Source organism: Columba livia, chromosome 3 (assembly GCF_036013475.1).
Source record: "Columba livia isolate bColLiv1 breed racing homer chromosome 3, bColLiv1.pat.W.v2, whole genome shotgun sequence".
In the NCBI taxonomy this organism is placed as follows: domain Eukaryota; kingdom Metazoa; phylum Chordata; class Aves; order Columbiformes; family Columbidae; genus Columba; species Columba livia.
The window spans coordinates 99,268,217-99,283,410 of NC_088604.1; the positions used below are offsets into that span (position 1 = coordinate 99,268,217).

Sequence of the window (15,194 nt, forward strand, 5' to 3'; positions counted from 1 at the left end):
AGGCTCCAGCAGGCCATTTGCCAAGCGGGGGGGGGGGGGGGGACACACCTCAAAAAAAAAAAAAAAAAGGAGGAAAAAAAAAAAAAGCCCCGCGATGCAGGCAAGAGGAAGGCAGGCGGGGAGTAGCGCTGCTGCCGCGCAGGCCCGGCGCCGCGCCTCCCCAAATCTGCAAGCCTCTCTCTGCATGGGAAGGCTGGGGGTGGGAGGGGTATCCCTGGAGCACAGATTGCTATGGCACTGGGTTGAATTTGGGGTGCACCCGTCCTCCCCGCGGGCTGCGCAGCGCGGGGCCGAGGGAGGCACGGCCGTGGTTGGGCACAATGGCGTCGCTGCTCAGGAGAGCAAAGGCTCGCACAAACCCTGGCAGGATTTAAGCACGGGTGTTTAAACCACCTCTCTTCCTAGGGTTGCGGAGCACCTGTTTCTGAAAGCTGGACGTGTTACGGTAAAACAGAGAGCGAGCTCAGGCCTGTAGGCAGCACCGAAGTCGGTGTGACCCCTGTGCATGCTGTGAGCCATGGTTCTGAGTAATGGCAGGGGCTGGCAAACCACCTGCATTTTCTTCCCTTGTTTTTTGTACTTTAAAAAGGCAAATCCTGTATGTCTACATGATGGTCTTGCTTAAATCAGGAGACCTTTTACATAGTGGGTTAACTCACATGCAAAAGTATTTCCAGAACTAGGCCTCACTTACCAAGAAACTATCCCTGGGAGCTCAGACTTAAGTGCCTCTGGAGCTCAAGATCAGTTGCTATATACACACTGTTAATATCCCAAACTGCTGAAACACCACAACACCTGCTCAGTGACCAGAGAGCATCCCAGTGGCACCCAAAGTCAAGTTTACCTCTTGTGTGTTGTGCTTTGCAGCACCTCTTTTAATAACAAGTTACAACATTCTTGATACACATGTAACTAGCACAATGAAGTTCATGAAGGGACTATGTAGCACGGCTGAAACGAAACCATTTTTTTGCAACTGCCTCTGTTCAGCCTTAATATTAGCATTTACACTTTCATTTTTCCTCATTTAAATATAATAAAAGGGAAAATTGCCTTTGCTTAATATTGTTACTAATTAAGTTTCGCTATTTCAGTTTTTAGAAGGAGATAAAGTCAGGGAGATGTTAGTGTACACCTTGTCTGTTACTGGACACTCTGCTCTCAACCACACCTTCTTTTAAATGGTGAGACCGTCTGTTGCAACAGGAAAAAAGAGTTAGGGAAAAAAGAAATCCATCTTGGAATACAGTACAGTTCAAGTGTCATTTTAAGAAGCCTGAAACTGAAAGCTTTTTTTTTTTTTAACCCAAGCTACTCAAGATGCTTTCTGGCTTGACTAGAAAGACTAGTTGGTTTCATGTTTCTGTTTTGGAATTGTTTTGAACTGCTTTTAGGCTAAATTCTTACCTGTCTTAAGTATACTGTCTCACCAGTGAGCAGACTACATTACTGATACATATTTTTGGTAGACTTGAAAAGCACTGTGTGCAGCTTGATTGTTGTCTATGTTTTGCCATTCATTTTGAAGTGAGGCTCTTCTGATTGATGTGGGGAATTGTTTGAAAGGATGAAGGGTATGGCATAGCTACCCAAGATGCTACTTGCAATTATTCCATACCTCAGCTAGCAGGGAGATTTCTACTTGTGATTGTCACACTTTTACAAGTGAATTAGTTAATCAAATTGCTATTTTTGGAATGCACTTAAAGGAGCATTAAAATGCATTAATTTCATTAAAATAAATAAGCAGATAGGCAATAAAACAAGTATTAGTCAAATAAGCAAGATCACCTATGGAGACAGTTCAGCCCTAGTGAAATCAACTGAATTGTACTTGTCTGCAGCATATTTAATTTGGCCTTTGCAGTCACACAACTGACACTTTATTTGGTTGTCAAAGGTGTGTATATTAAAAATGTGTGAGCCATGCTGCTTCTCCAATGTGATTAACCTCTGAAGTTAAATTCACCTGTTTTCCATTTAGCTCAGCTGCACAGTCCTATCGCATATGCAATTTTTGGTGTGCGTACACACCAGAGATGCAGAGAGGCATTCCCAACCCTGGTATTAGTCTAAGGGACGTGAGTTGTATCTGAAGTGAGGGTGTGATGAGGTGGATTTCAGCAGAGGCTGTTCACAATCAGCTGCATATATGCTCCAGTTAATAGGCTGTACTGAAGTCTCTGCTACCATCTTTCATTACTGCTGTTACTCATGCCAGTGACAGTAAAGGAAATGTTGGTATGTCTGTAATCACACGTTCATTTGCTATGTAGATAGATCCTAAGAGCCTCTCAGCCCAGGAAAATTATGCTGGAATAAGGTTGGATGTGAGTGTAGAGCAGAACTGTGTTCAGATAGCTTGTTCATTCTGGAGTGACCAAGTTGTTTCCTGGTTTCACTTAATCCACTTTCAAAGTGGATTAAGATAATCCAAGAAAGTTAATTCTTATGGTGGCATAATATTTGTCTACACATGGTTTTAGTCAAAAGTAATTACCGTAGTGTACCTAATAGGTGTTTTGGAATAATTTGGTGTGTAGACAACCAAAGTTCCATAGGTGAAAACAACAGAATTTAATCTTTCTGTATAACATGAGGTTAATTTAGCCAACATTTGACCTACTTCTTTCCCTGTGAAGCATATTTAATTCACCACAGATTTTTCTTTCTCAAAAAAACTCTATAACATCTGTGTATTTATGATCAATTCCAGGATAGCAATGCCATGTGTACTCCACTAAAAATAAACAATGTAACCAGTATATACTCTGAGCATGCTCTCAACTGCCTTTAAGTGGATAATAGGTTATTTACTGGAGAAAATATCAGCTTCCCAATAGTAAATATTTTGAGTGGGTTGTTATAAACAAAAGGAAAACAAAAAACAAAGCTCTGCTCTGTCCTCTTAAATACCCATGATCCCTTTATACTTTGACTGTGTAACATTCAAAGCAATAGCACCCCTCGTAATTCAACAGTATTAGTTCCCAAATGAGGATCCTCTCAAACTTGCACAGAAGGGTTTGCAGAACAACAGGGCCTTCAGAAGGCACCTTCAGAATAGAGAACTTGCAGAGATCTGAATCAGGGGTAACCTACAGCTACTCTTCTCTGAATTGGGTGTATTGTGTCACTGCTGGTGTACAGGAAAGTTTGTACAGAAAGTACAATTTTTTTTTTATGGCTTTGTGCCAAGCAGAAAGTTTGACAGATGTCATTCAGTCTCATTCTATGCCACAGACTTCCCTGGGAACAGAGGTGGCTCTTTGACAGGAATTAAGACTCCTAAACTTTAAACTTGGGGATGGTTGTTGGGTTTTTTTCCAGGGAAGGGGAAAAAAAACCTGAAACAAAAGAAAAAAACAAACAAAAAAACCCTAGATGAGAAAGAAATTCTATAAGGTCATCCAGTTTTGTTTTTTGTTGTTGTTGTTTTGTTTTTTAAAGAAACATAAATATAAAAGCTAGATGATACAGATTGCTGACCCTTTAAACATTGACATGGGAAAAGCCAATAAACTATACGAAGATTAAAAAACCCCAACTCCTACTTTGTGTGAAAGGCTGTAATGTGGGAGGGCAGAGGGTACACAGGGGTTGTCCCTTACGCAGATGAAGTAGCTCTGCTACTCCATGTAACAGGCAATGATGCCACACGTAAATTTCTCATTCCTAAAGTGGGTTTGTGATTATCAGCATGGCTTTGTTCTCCTGTGCTGGTGCTGGTTGAGGATATAGGGAATGGATTTCATGTACCCTTCCCTCACACCAAACCTGCTCATTTAAGTAAGAAGCTTTCTGGTAAGAAAGTAAGCATTTACTCAAGAAGGTAAACCACAGGTAAATATAAAACAAGAAATCAAGTTCTTGAATTCTGTCATGCTGGATGACTTTGACCATGGGTCTAGTTTTAATATTACGGCTCCAACTAGACTAAGATTGAAGGCAGTGAGAGTTTTGGACCATATAGGAGTATGCCTGGTCTGAAATCCTATTTGTATAAACAATTGGATTAGCTTGTTTTACCCTCTACTTCCACTGAGAGGTCTCTGAATGTTAGAACCACCTGTGGCAGTGGGGTATCCCGGCTCTCCCCCACTCCTGTCATTGCAGGGGAATTACTTACCCAGTGAGGAGCATGTCTTTAAATCTCCGAGAGGGTGGCACAACACGCCAAAAGGAAATCTCAGCATATGGCCAGTACAATGAAATGAAGGATCCTCTATGGGAATTGGTTAGTAGTGCCAATGTTTAATATTTGTCATAACAACCGCTGACTGTTTTGGTTTTTGTTCTAACAATGTGAATTATGCATTAAACATTAATACAAGTGAGTGTACTTTTCTTTTGATCTTCAAGCATTATCATTTCTAATGAGAGTTTATATATGAACATTGAAACAAATCCCTGAGTCATGTGAATTTACATTGGTTTTACTCTGTGGGAAAGACATCCCGCATGGGTTACTCATGTCTGTAAAACATAACATAAATCAGAAGAAAAAAATGAGCTTGCATTTGGCTCTTGGAACATAAATATCTGCATAGACATTTGGCTTGTACGCTAGCGGTAATGCAATGTTAAAAAGTTAATTTATCAGAGATTCGGGGTGGGGCCCTCACCTACTATGGGATCCAAGTCTGCTCAGAATAAGCAAGCTCACCTTTTAGCTTCTGCAATCTGTCTTCTAACAAGAATCAAGCCTACTGTCAGAGGAATTTGAACTGAGAAGTAGCAAAGGGATCAGAATTTGGCTTGCTTGATATAGACAAAAGTTGCCAAACTGCCATCAGCAAGTAATAATATTGCGTATACGTAGCAGACAAAACTGTACAGTGCTAAGTGGCACATTTCCAGATGCCCTTGACAGCTGGCTGCGGTGCAAGGCTAACCCAGTCCAGACCAACTCTAGAACCTGCTCAGCCATGTCTGACATCTGCTTCTCTCATTTTAACATCAGTCACAAACGTTGCATTCCAAGAAAAAAAAAAACAAAACAACAACAAAACACTATGGATTGTGTAACTGCCAAGACAGTTATTTGAAATAAAAACAGAATTTAAACCCTTTCCCTTTCACATGCTACACAAATATTAAAATAACCAATGATTTAACAGCTTGCGCTTAAACAACTGTGCTTATGTGCAAAGTACATACTAGGGAAAGTACAGGTACAAACCAGTATGTGGTGGGCCTGATTCCTGGATGTAAAGATAGTGACTACAAGATTTCCAAAATGCCTCTTGCCTTTCCAAAACAGATCCCAAAGGCTACAGAAGAGTGATGGCTGCCAATAAGGTATTATGTTTAATGGCAGAGAGACTTTGTCTATGGTTCAGGTCATATCTCAGGAATTCTCAAAAGCTCATTAATGTGTTTTATTCTTAATCTGTAAGTGCTAAAGGAGTTCTGGAAGCCAGAGATCCCAGATTGCCCCACATAATTCAATATTCTTACAGGAGGCTACAGTCATGCTCCCTACTGCTTCTTTTCTGTGGCCTGAATAACCTTAAACACTGATGGTAGGGCTTCAAAAAGAAGAGAAGCAGCAGCCTATACATAGAATAGTTTATAGACTGGAAGAAGAGGAAACATGAAACCTTTCATCCCTGAACTTGAATTATCTAACTGATACGTTTTATATAAAGAGAGAGGAACTGGTACTATTGCAGTTGAGAAGAAAGCACCTGTGACATTCTGTTATGAAACCCCAACACTGTTTGTATGAATTAAGTCTTCCCTGAGCTTGCAGAACTTCACCTGGCATGTAAAGTCAAAGGATGAATAGATCAATATCACATCTTAAACTACTTTGGACTGAAGGACTTCAACTGCCTCAACTCCATCTAGACCCTGCTTGAACCATATTGACATTATCCAGCCTTAAAAGTGGGTCTTCTGACTTTTCAAAATGCCTAAGTATATCCCCAGGCACGCACAAAAAGCTGTACTTGCAAAGATGTGACCAATGTGGGTAGAAAACGGTGTACAGAACCATGTAGGGAGGACTTTCTTAGCATCACTCAGGGTGAGGAAGCCTGTTGGACCATGGGTTCCCAGACTGCATTCACAGCCCTGTAAAGCCAGCTAGAAACACTCCCTGTAGTTTAGCTCATTTGGTGTGCGTTAGAGATGGTTGTTTCTAGAATCCTAAGTGAAATGTGCTGATACTGAACCCATTGTTCCTCTTATATCTGCCAGCCTTTAGCAGGTGACCAAGAGGCTGGTGGAAGAGAGAGCCCCCCAGGTTTAATCTACTTGTTCATGATCGAAAATGATGAGAAAAGTGGAAAGATGTTATTCCACAGACCAGTGCAGTTACTTACATTTAACTGCTTACTCTCAGTTGGAACCCTGAATTCCACTACTACATATGAATGTCATGGTATGGTGAAGCCTTATTCAGTAGTTAGCTGGTCAGAGCCACAAACTAGAAACAAGACATGCAGCTGGTGAAAGCTGACATAGCTCTCAAAATCGGTGAAGTCATACCAATTTGTGCTAGCTGGGCATCTATCTTCAATTTCTAATAAAAAATGAGAAATTGAATCTTTTCATTATATTTTAGTCATATACATCGATAGCAATAAAATAAAAAGTTGTAAATAGCTTTATAGCCAAGACAGAAGCTGGACCAATGCAAAATCTTTAGCAATGAAATCCTATAACCACATTATTGTATATTTCAGTGTTGGAGCCATGTAGATTACTGCTTAACTTCAGGGCAACAAAGCAAGCTCTTTTTCTTGCCTCTGTCTTTCATTCATCATTAGTGCTACAACCTTCCGGTCCTCCTCATGAGCTCATCTCCCAGTACCACCCCCAAGGAGAGAGGGAGAAGTTGCATTATGGGTGTTTTTCTGTGGGCGGATGCCTAAACGTGAAGGGAAACAATTGAATTTTAATGACAGTTTTGAGACTCTTGAAGTTAATTTCTGGGCAGCGCAGGAATTAGTGGGGCTTGCTGCTGCCAGGAGCCACGTGCTTTTGTCTGCTGACGTTAGCAGGATTATGAATGCTCAACTTTTTGCACAAATAAGTGCCAAAATAGCACCAGGTCCTTCTCTCATGCTGCAAAAGGCTGGGGAAGAGACCTGCTGCAGTCAGGCCCAACCAAGTTGCCCCAGTGTCAATGCAGAGCAATTTCTAGAGGTGTGTTCTCATTAGGTATTTACAGCATAGTAGCATTGTTCAGGGTAAGAAGGTAATTTTATTAAGTGCTGTACAAAACATTTCATCAGATAAAGTTCCTGCATCCAAAAAACTTATGAAAAAAATGGCAAAGGGAGCATGGCAAACAACAGGATATCCTGGGAAGAAAGAACACCAGTAATTGCAGCAAAGGCAGCCAGCTAAGGAGGCTTTTCCTACGCACAGGGTAAAGATAAATCTGCCAAGGAGGTAAGTTGTTTATTTCCTTTGTAACTATGATATTTCCATTGTGTTACTGAATCACAGTTAGTTAATAGCTTACAAACATGAAGTTTGTTAAGCTTTAGAAGCCTTGTCATATGTAAGACAACATGTCCTGTTTTATCTAAATTTCTATTAAAAAGTTGTAATCTAGTAGGTTTTGGTTGGGTTTGTTTGTTTGTTGGTGGTGTCAAGGTTTAGGTCGAGCCCAGTGTCCAAAAAACATGCAGGCAAAAATTCAGAAAAGTACAGTTAGTTAGAAGAACTTGGCTGAAAGGAAAAATTCACTAAAAGAAAACTGGTCTTGTTTTTAACAAAACCAGGACAGTTGGTTTTTATAAATAAGTTTAGTAAAGGAGGGGTAATTTTTGGTCTTGTTTTTGTCATCTCAGAAGGCTCAGGGAGGAATACAGAGGATAGTCCCCAAATCTGTATACACCTACTTGTATATAATGAAATAGAAAATTTAAGATGCTTCAAAATAATGCCAGCCATTTAATTTGCTCTGTAGTTGGGTGGCAGAGTTTGAACCATTTTCACCAAAACAAAGAGACCCACTGCAGAGTACTGTCTTTTCAGTTTGGGGCTAGACATTCACAGCCCCGAACAGGTCACAAAAGGGTTCAGCCTTCCCTGTGTTACCCCTTTGCTCGGATGGCATCTCCAAACAAACAAACAAACAAACAAAAAAGAAGAAGAAAAAGAGGACGGACAGACAGCCATCTGCCATTGCCATCTTGCCTAGGGGAGGAGGGAGCTGGTGTCCAAACAGGTGTGGCAGGACCCGAGCCCAAGCTGCCAAATGGGCTTCCAGTGGGATAAGCAGGGAGAAGCGAACGTCAGGGAGCTGCTTCCCTTGCAAACATCTCCGTGTTCCCCTTTGCATTCTCCCCTGAGACAGCTGAGAATTTATTATTTGGCTGTTGGGTGTGTTAGTGTCTGTGTCCACCTGCATGCTACCAGGCATACAGAAAACATCACTGGTGGACACGTTCTTGAAGTTCCCTTAGACTGAAGCTAGTTTTTATTTTACTTACAGAAGAATTAAAAGAAACTTCAGGGAGACGGATTTTACTGATTCTGATATCAAACCAGCTTTTCCCGACTGACTAATACTATTTTTTATATATGCTACCAAGAGTTTAGTTCTGTTCATTATCATTTCTATTCAATTATTTCAACAAGGGTAATTTTACTTAATTTTTATTTATTTATTTTTTTCACTGTACTATGGTACAGTTCATTACATTAGATTAATTTTACTAGTTAGGAGACTTCACCATAATATTTTGCTACAAAATTTCTGCTGAGTAGAGCCTCTGTCTCATGAACACCCCATCCAAGTCCTTCTGGAGCCATCCTGAGAACTTCAGTGATCCCCATACTTGGTCCCCTGTGTTTATATCAGGCTTGCACACAACCAGAACAGTCACAGTCTCAGCCCCTGCTCTGAGCCCATGGGACTTGGGTGTTCAGCTAAGACTGCAGAGAAAGAACCATGGCCACAATCCAGTTAATTATTTTAATAGCTGTTAATAAAAAAAACATATTCCTAATCCTTACTTGTTACGGCTTGATGCATGGTAAGATACACGATATTACCTGAAACAATTAATATTTTTTTGGCCTCTTTTGTGTGAATAATGTTTTTTTAATAGATTGGTGTATTAATTTCTAGTTGGTAGGAGAGTGTTGCTCCACATTCCTACCTGTGCAGATAGAATATCACATCACTACCAGGGTGGTATGCTACCCAGAGTTAACGTCCAGAAACAATTTCTTCAATTCCAGCAGTATATGCTGCTTCTTGAGATAATTCTTCAGGTACAAGCCAAATGAAAATGGCCCTTCCCTCACTGTTTTCCACTATGCCTCGTTTTTTCTCTCTCAGCTTTACACTGTAGCAGAGGATGTACAATGTGGAATGCTAGTTTTCCTCCCTGTGGCTTCCGTGCAACACATTGCTATGCAAGAGCAATTCCAACTGGTTTCAGGTAATTCTGCTGATATACTTACAAATGCAGTGGTTAACATTCAATAAATGATGTGGGTACTGGAAAGACAAACAGGTCTTCCAGTACTCATACAGGTAACCATAAGTTATAAGCTTTATAGATATTTAATGAATGAAGCATTGCCACTAAATGAAAGAGTGTCACAAAGCTCTTGAGGAGATGGTTGGAACAAGGCTTTAGTAGCTTATGAAGGCATCACAAAATCCATGTGCTTTATGAGGCTGCAATGTACATGCAGCAGGTGTGTGCAACCTGTTCTGTATTCCTAAATCCATCACCAACATATCATTGGGAACTTGGGCTTCTGGGAGTCACGTCTTTCTCTGTGCCCCAGTTTCCTTACATGAAAGTAAAGGTTATGTCTTTGATACTCCCCTGATGAATAGATAAAATTCACTCATTACATGTCAGATGTTACAATCAATCACAGGTTTACCACGTCTGTTGTACCCAAACTTTTTAAACTATAGGATCAAAATAAACCACTCATAAAAGTTAGGCACAGTTGCAGAAGTTCCGTACTGTGGAACATGAATCTAAGCAATTTTAGTGGATGTGATGCCAAACTTACAGATCAGATGAACTTCAGTGTACTTCAGATATTAGCACTCAGATATTAGCACTTCAGATATTAGCACTCCAATGACAACTGGTTTGGTCTGCATCTTCTACTAGGTCAGGAAAGACCCATGCCATTCCTGTCACAGTCCTTCAATTATTTCCTTCCCACTTTGAATATTTTTCAATGAATGCTGCTTGCTACAAAACAAACAAACAATCAAAAAAAACCCCAAACCACCATAATTTAAACATTGACTCTATTGCATGTTTTTCCTCTTAAAGAATTTTGATTGTGACATATTGTTGAAAATTTATTTGCCTAGGTAATGGGTAAAGGAACTCAGAAATAATTCAGTCACTATGGGCACTCTCGCTTACATGGGTCTGTTACTTGCGATCCTTCCTTACCTAAATGGAGTTATGCTTAAGGAAGGTAGGATGCTACAGTTTCAATAATTTCTTCATTCTACCAAGACAGACAGCTTCAGACCCTTGAAGTTCCTCTTTTACATGACACTTCCTTTAAAACAAGTTTGTCTCCTTGAGTAAATTTTTCCGTAGCTGTGATGTGATATAAAACACACACACACACACACACGCACCCCTATACGTGTGTCATAGGTATCTCTCTATATATTTCTTTCTCTCTCTCTATGTATATATATGTATATATCACTTATTCCATTGGATAGGTGTTATTACAGATTAGAAAAATAAAAAGTAAAAATGTATCTACTGAATGTATAAAATAATTTGGTATCACCCAATTTAGAAATATAAGTTCCATTTATTTCTGCTTTTCCCTGAATACATTACCACCACCTACCGCAGAAACAGCTGATGTCAGTAACAGTATATGTATGTGTACAGCTGCAAAATCTTTTGATTTCCATGTGTCAGTGAAAACCATCACTGGATTACTGTATTTTTTGCCATATGTAAGAGATTCAATCAGTCTAGAACTTTCTACTGATGCAAAGGCATGAGATAAAGAGCTCCAAGAATCCTTTGAACATGAAGGAGTCACTACACTGTATCCTGTGAAAATACGTAATACTTCCAACTTTTTTCAAGTGGACAAGATGAAGAAGGATGGAAGAGGGAAGAAAATTGTTCAGATAAAATCCAAGTCAGAAACAGAAAAAAGACTTTCTAATTTATAAGTCAGAAGTCTGCACTATTTTCATTCCTCGTTTAAAGATCTATGTTTTTAATTCTAAATTTCAAGCATGTTTTAGATGTCTCACTCTTTTCTGGTAAACACATCAAAAAATGAAATAATTAAGTAAAAAAAAAAAAAAGTTAAATAGTGATATAATTTGTTCAGAAAGTGTTGACTGATAAGCATATGCATGGAATTACCTAGTTCAGTTCTACTTGAACATTTTCCTAACTGGAAGAAAATGTGTAAGTTCCTCACTCATTTTAACAGTCATCATTAATGCAAGGTAAACTTAGCAACACTTCATTGGCAGCTTCCCAAGACTGACATGAATGTAAGGATTTGTATTTGATATAAGGAGAAAATAAGAATAATACTAATAGTTTTTCTGTATTTGCATGAAATAAATAGTTAAACACAAAATACCCAATGTGCCACTCATAGACATGATAGCTGTTTCCATGGCAGGGGTGCAGGAGTAGGAGGGGGAAGGGGCAAAACTCCTACTACATGGCAAGAAATATAAAAATATTAAGTAGAAGTCAGTGAAAGAAAAATGAGGCCTAGAACCATAGCTTTCAACAAAGATTGTTGTGTTATTTCTATGTATTTCTGCACAACAACATCAGAACGCTGGCTGGGATTTCCGAGCATTTCCACAATCCCAACAGTAAGAGGAAGCTATTCAAAGTCACGAGAGTTTTGGTGTTAACTGCAATGGAAAAAGAACTGAGCCTTTATCTTTAGTTAAATCAGTTATTTAGAATGAACTTATATTGCTATATCATCTTTTCTCCCCTCTGTCCTTAGAGTCAGAGCCACTTATACATTACTGATGTACATTCAAAAAACCCCATGCACAGACCACAATGTACTATTCTTGCAAGTATTTTGAGGGAGGGAGATTGCGTGTATTGTGCCAGTGCTGTGTCTTAGGGTCATGAGTCACTCGGAAAATACAGATAAATACTCCTTTTTGTGCTCTGAATAAAAAGCCTTTTGGGACAGAATACAAACATGGAGAAGTAGTTTCTAAGCTTATTATCACTACTCTGTTTGTTAAGAATAAAACAAATTTTGAAATGCATCAAATACCTAGATGGAAACAGGTCATTATCACCAGTATTTGTGGCAAATACATTTATTACATTCAGCCAACATTCTAAGCGTATTCCTATACCTACCTGCATGATGAAATGAGCCCCAGGTGTTTCCATACATGACATAACAGTAAAACAAACCACAACAAAACCCCCGACAACAACAAATAATAATCTAAATTTCTATTTATTCAGCGACTAAATCCTAGCCAACATATACCACTATTTATCGTGGCTGGTGGTAATTTTACACACCTGGTAAGCACAGAAGGCCCTTGTAACATCGGAAAAACTGAGATATGCATTATTCTGAAGATGGGTTTAGTTTTGTTAAGGGAATACTGATAGAATAAAACATAGGCTTTTACAAGAAATACAAATATTTTAATTTTGTTAAGACTGAGATAAACTAATAAAAGAAAAAAAAATACAGTATTAAATTTGTTAACCCTCCATTCTCAACATAACACCTGCAATTATATGCTCTCTTTTCCTTTCTGGCAAGATCTCATTTTCTGTAAAGATGTCACGGGGACCGCTGCTCTCCATTTTCCTAAGTTAGCACACAAACATCTGCCAAATGCAGTACGATACGCTGTTCACCTTTGTTGTAAATGTAAGACTTTTCCATTTAAGAACTGTATAAATTAATCAGTATTCATTCACACCTATACTTAGAGGTATCTATTATAAAATAGAGAGTGTTCATTTTAAATTTCCTTCTTATTGTGATTTTATGCCATATTCCTCTGCACTAATGCTGTTTGGAACTGCTTAGACACAATAACAAATGCAAGGGAAGTAAAAACAAAAGCAATGCATTTTCCCCCTTATTTGCTTCAAGTATTTATCAACAAACAAATGTGATAAAAATTCAGAGCTAAAAGGTCTTGCCTGACATCTCATTTAAACAACTCAGTAGTTTAGCAAACTGGTACAACTCAGTAGTTTTGTGCCCTGCTCCAAAACCCAAGACAACAAAAATCCCAAACTGTCTTTACACATTTAGGTTTGCCCTCTGAAATCCCGTGCAGTATCTAGTAGCCTGTATTCGATGTCAGAGTTTCCAAGGGAAGTAGTAGGGCGTTGTCTGTGGTTGTGATGTTTGTTTTGTTTTGTTTGTGTTGTTTTTCATTATAATATATATAGATTTATCATCTATGGAAAGGAAATCTACGTACATCGGTAAAAAGGGTGAGCAAAAAGGGAAGTTTAATTAACATATGAATAGAAACAACCAACCTTTCTTCAGTGGATGCTTTTGAGTCCGAAATGTTTTTTCTCATGCTGCAGAAACCCTCTATTCGAACAAGTACATGCTAACATCACTTAGTTCTCTAATCACCATCATTACCAAGACAAGCAACTGCTATTGATCACACACAGCATTCTGTAAGATCCATTTTTCCAATTAAATTTATATTCTCCTTCTTGGATGTCTGCTTTTATTTAGTTTTCAACACAATTACAGCTGTACCTTTGTTAACTCCTGTAGCAATAATTCATTTGCAGAAACTGTTGCTCTCACTAACATTAGCCATTACTGATTATAGTATTGCTTAAGGCAGATTCCTTGTTGTAAATGGCACTGAACATTTTTACCTGGATATTGCAACAACACATTATGAGCATTGGGTTATAAACAGTAAATAATGTTGCCAGCCTCTGGATTTAAGCAATAAATTAGTAGACTTGTGTGCAAAGAGACACTCAACTAGAAAAATCAAACTATCACTAAAGCATCTGATACAATGCCTGTATCTTTCTCTGCTTTGTTAGTGATTAATCATTGCATTCAACAACAGTCTTAAATAATAAAGATCAAAGTTTCCAAGGACAGCTTCTGGGTTTGAGTTTCCAGCTCGAAATACTTAAAGTTGCATTTTCCACTTGTGAGTTTCCCAGACCACTCACTAGGCTCCTATCCCCTCAACATCAGAAAACAATAAATCCAGAAGAACAGGCCACGCATCACATCAAATCAAGCCCCATTTCATTTAAAAAATTGATCCTGGGGTTTAACATCTGACACAAGCATGATATGATCCCTATCAGCATACACACGTTAACAAAAAATCCCAATCTAAAAACGTTCATTTAGTCAACTCCAATTTTATCTCACTTAATTTCCAAACTTTGTTGGTTTTGTTTGATATGAGAAAAACATATACAAATTTGGGGAATTTGGCTCTATGAAATATATACATAATATAATCTCTCACTATAATTAACAATTTTAGCTTTTTTAGTTTTATACAAGAGTACTGTGAAAATAATGGGGTTTTAAAAAATAATTTTATAAGATCACTACACACATAAAACTAGCAAATTTACATTGTCCATAAATATTTATGGACAATCCCTTTAATACAAGAAATTGAGAATTGCACTCATGCAGCTTTTCAAGAAACACCAAAGTGCTATGTTCAGCCACTATATCCTTGGTTATAAATGTAGGAGCATAACAGCGCTGTCCAGGAAGTCTCCTGGAGTTCAGGACTCAAATCAGGCTCCATTCATAACCTCTTGTGACCTACTCCAATGCACCATATTAAAACTTCCTTTTACATCAGCTTTCATAATTCCTAATTCACCTGAGTAAAGTGCTTTCATGTATTGGGGAAGAGGTAAGAATCCTGTGATAACTGATATTTGCAATGTTATCAATGACTTCTTAGTGCAAGGTAAAATAAGATAGTAGTTCTCTAGCATTTAATTATGATTAGCAAAGGCAGGATAAGGCTATGCTACACTGTACTGGGTAAAGAAGTTTTCTTTTTCCAGCGAAGTTTTATTATTGTTGTCAAGACCAAACCATACTCTATGATCTCCCTTCAACCACGCTGAAGCTGTTTTTTAAGCTGTGATGCTGCTCTATGAGGATATTCTATCTGCTTTGAAAGTAAGTGCCAACTTGTTTAACCCCTGACAACACTT

General features: G+C 38.6%; 1 protein-coding gene and 1 long non-coding RNA gene across 8 annotated transcripts in view; one reads left to right on the forward strand and one right to left on the reverse strand.

The window, feature by feature from the left end:
* The window catches only part of ESRRG (estrogen related receptor gamma), a 405,281-nt gene that overhangs the window by 385,403 nt on the left and 4,684 nt on the right, over nucleotides 1–15,194 (reverse strand). The window lies entirely within an intron of this gene.
* Nucleotides 16–13,693, forward strand: LOC110357040 (uncharacterized). Of its 2 annotated transcripts, XR_002410464.2 has the most exons (3): nucleotides 54–7,407; nucleotides 9,311–9,413; nucleotides 10,319–13,693. It is a non-coding gene; the product is annotated as an uncharacterized LOC110357040 (long non-coding RNA). The 2 variants fall into 2 exon arrangements; XR_010471617.1 differs by having other exon boundaries at nucleotides 16–9,413.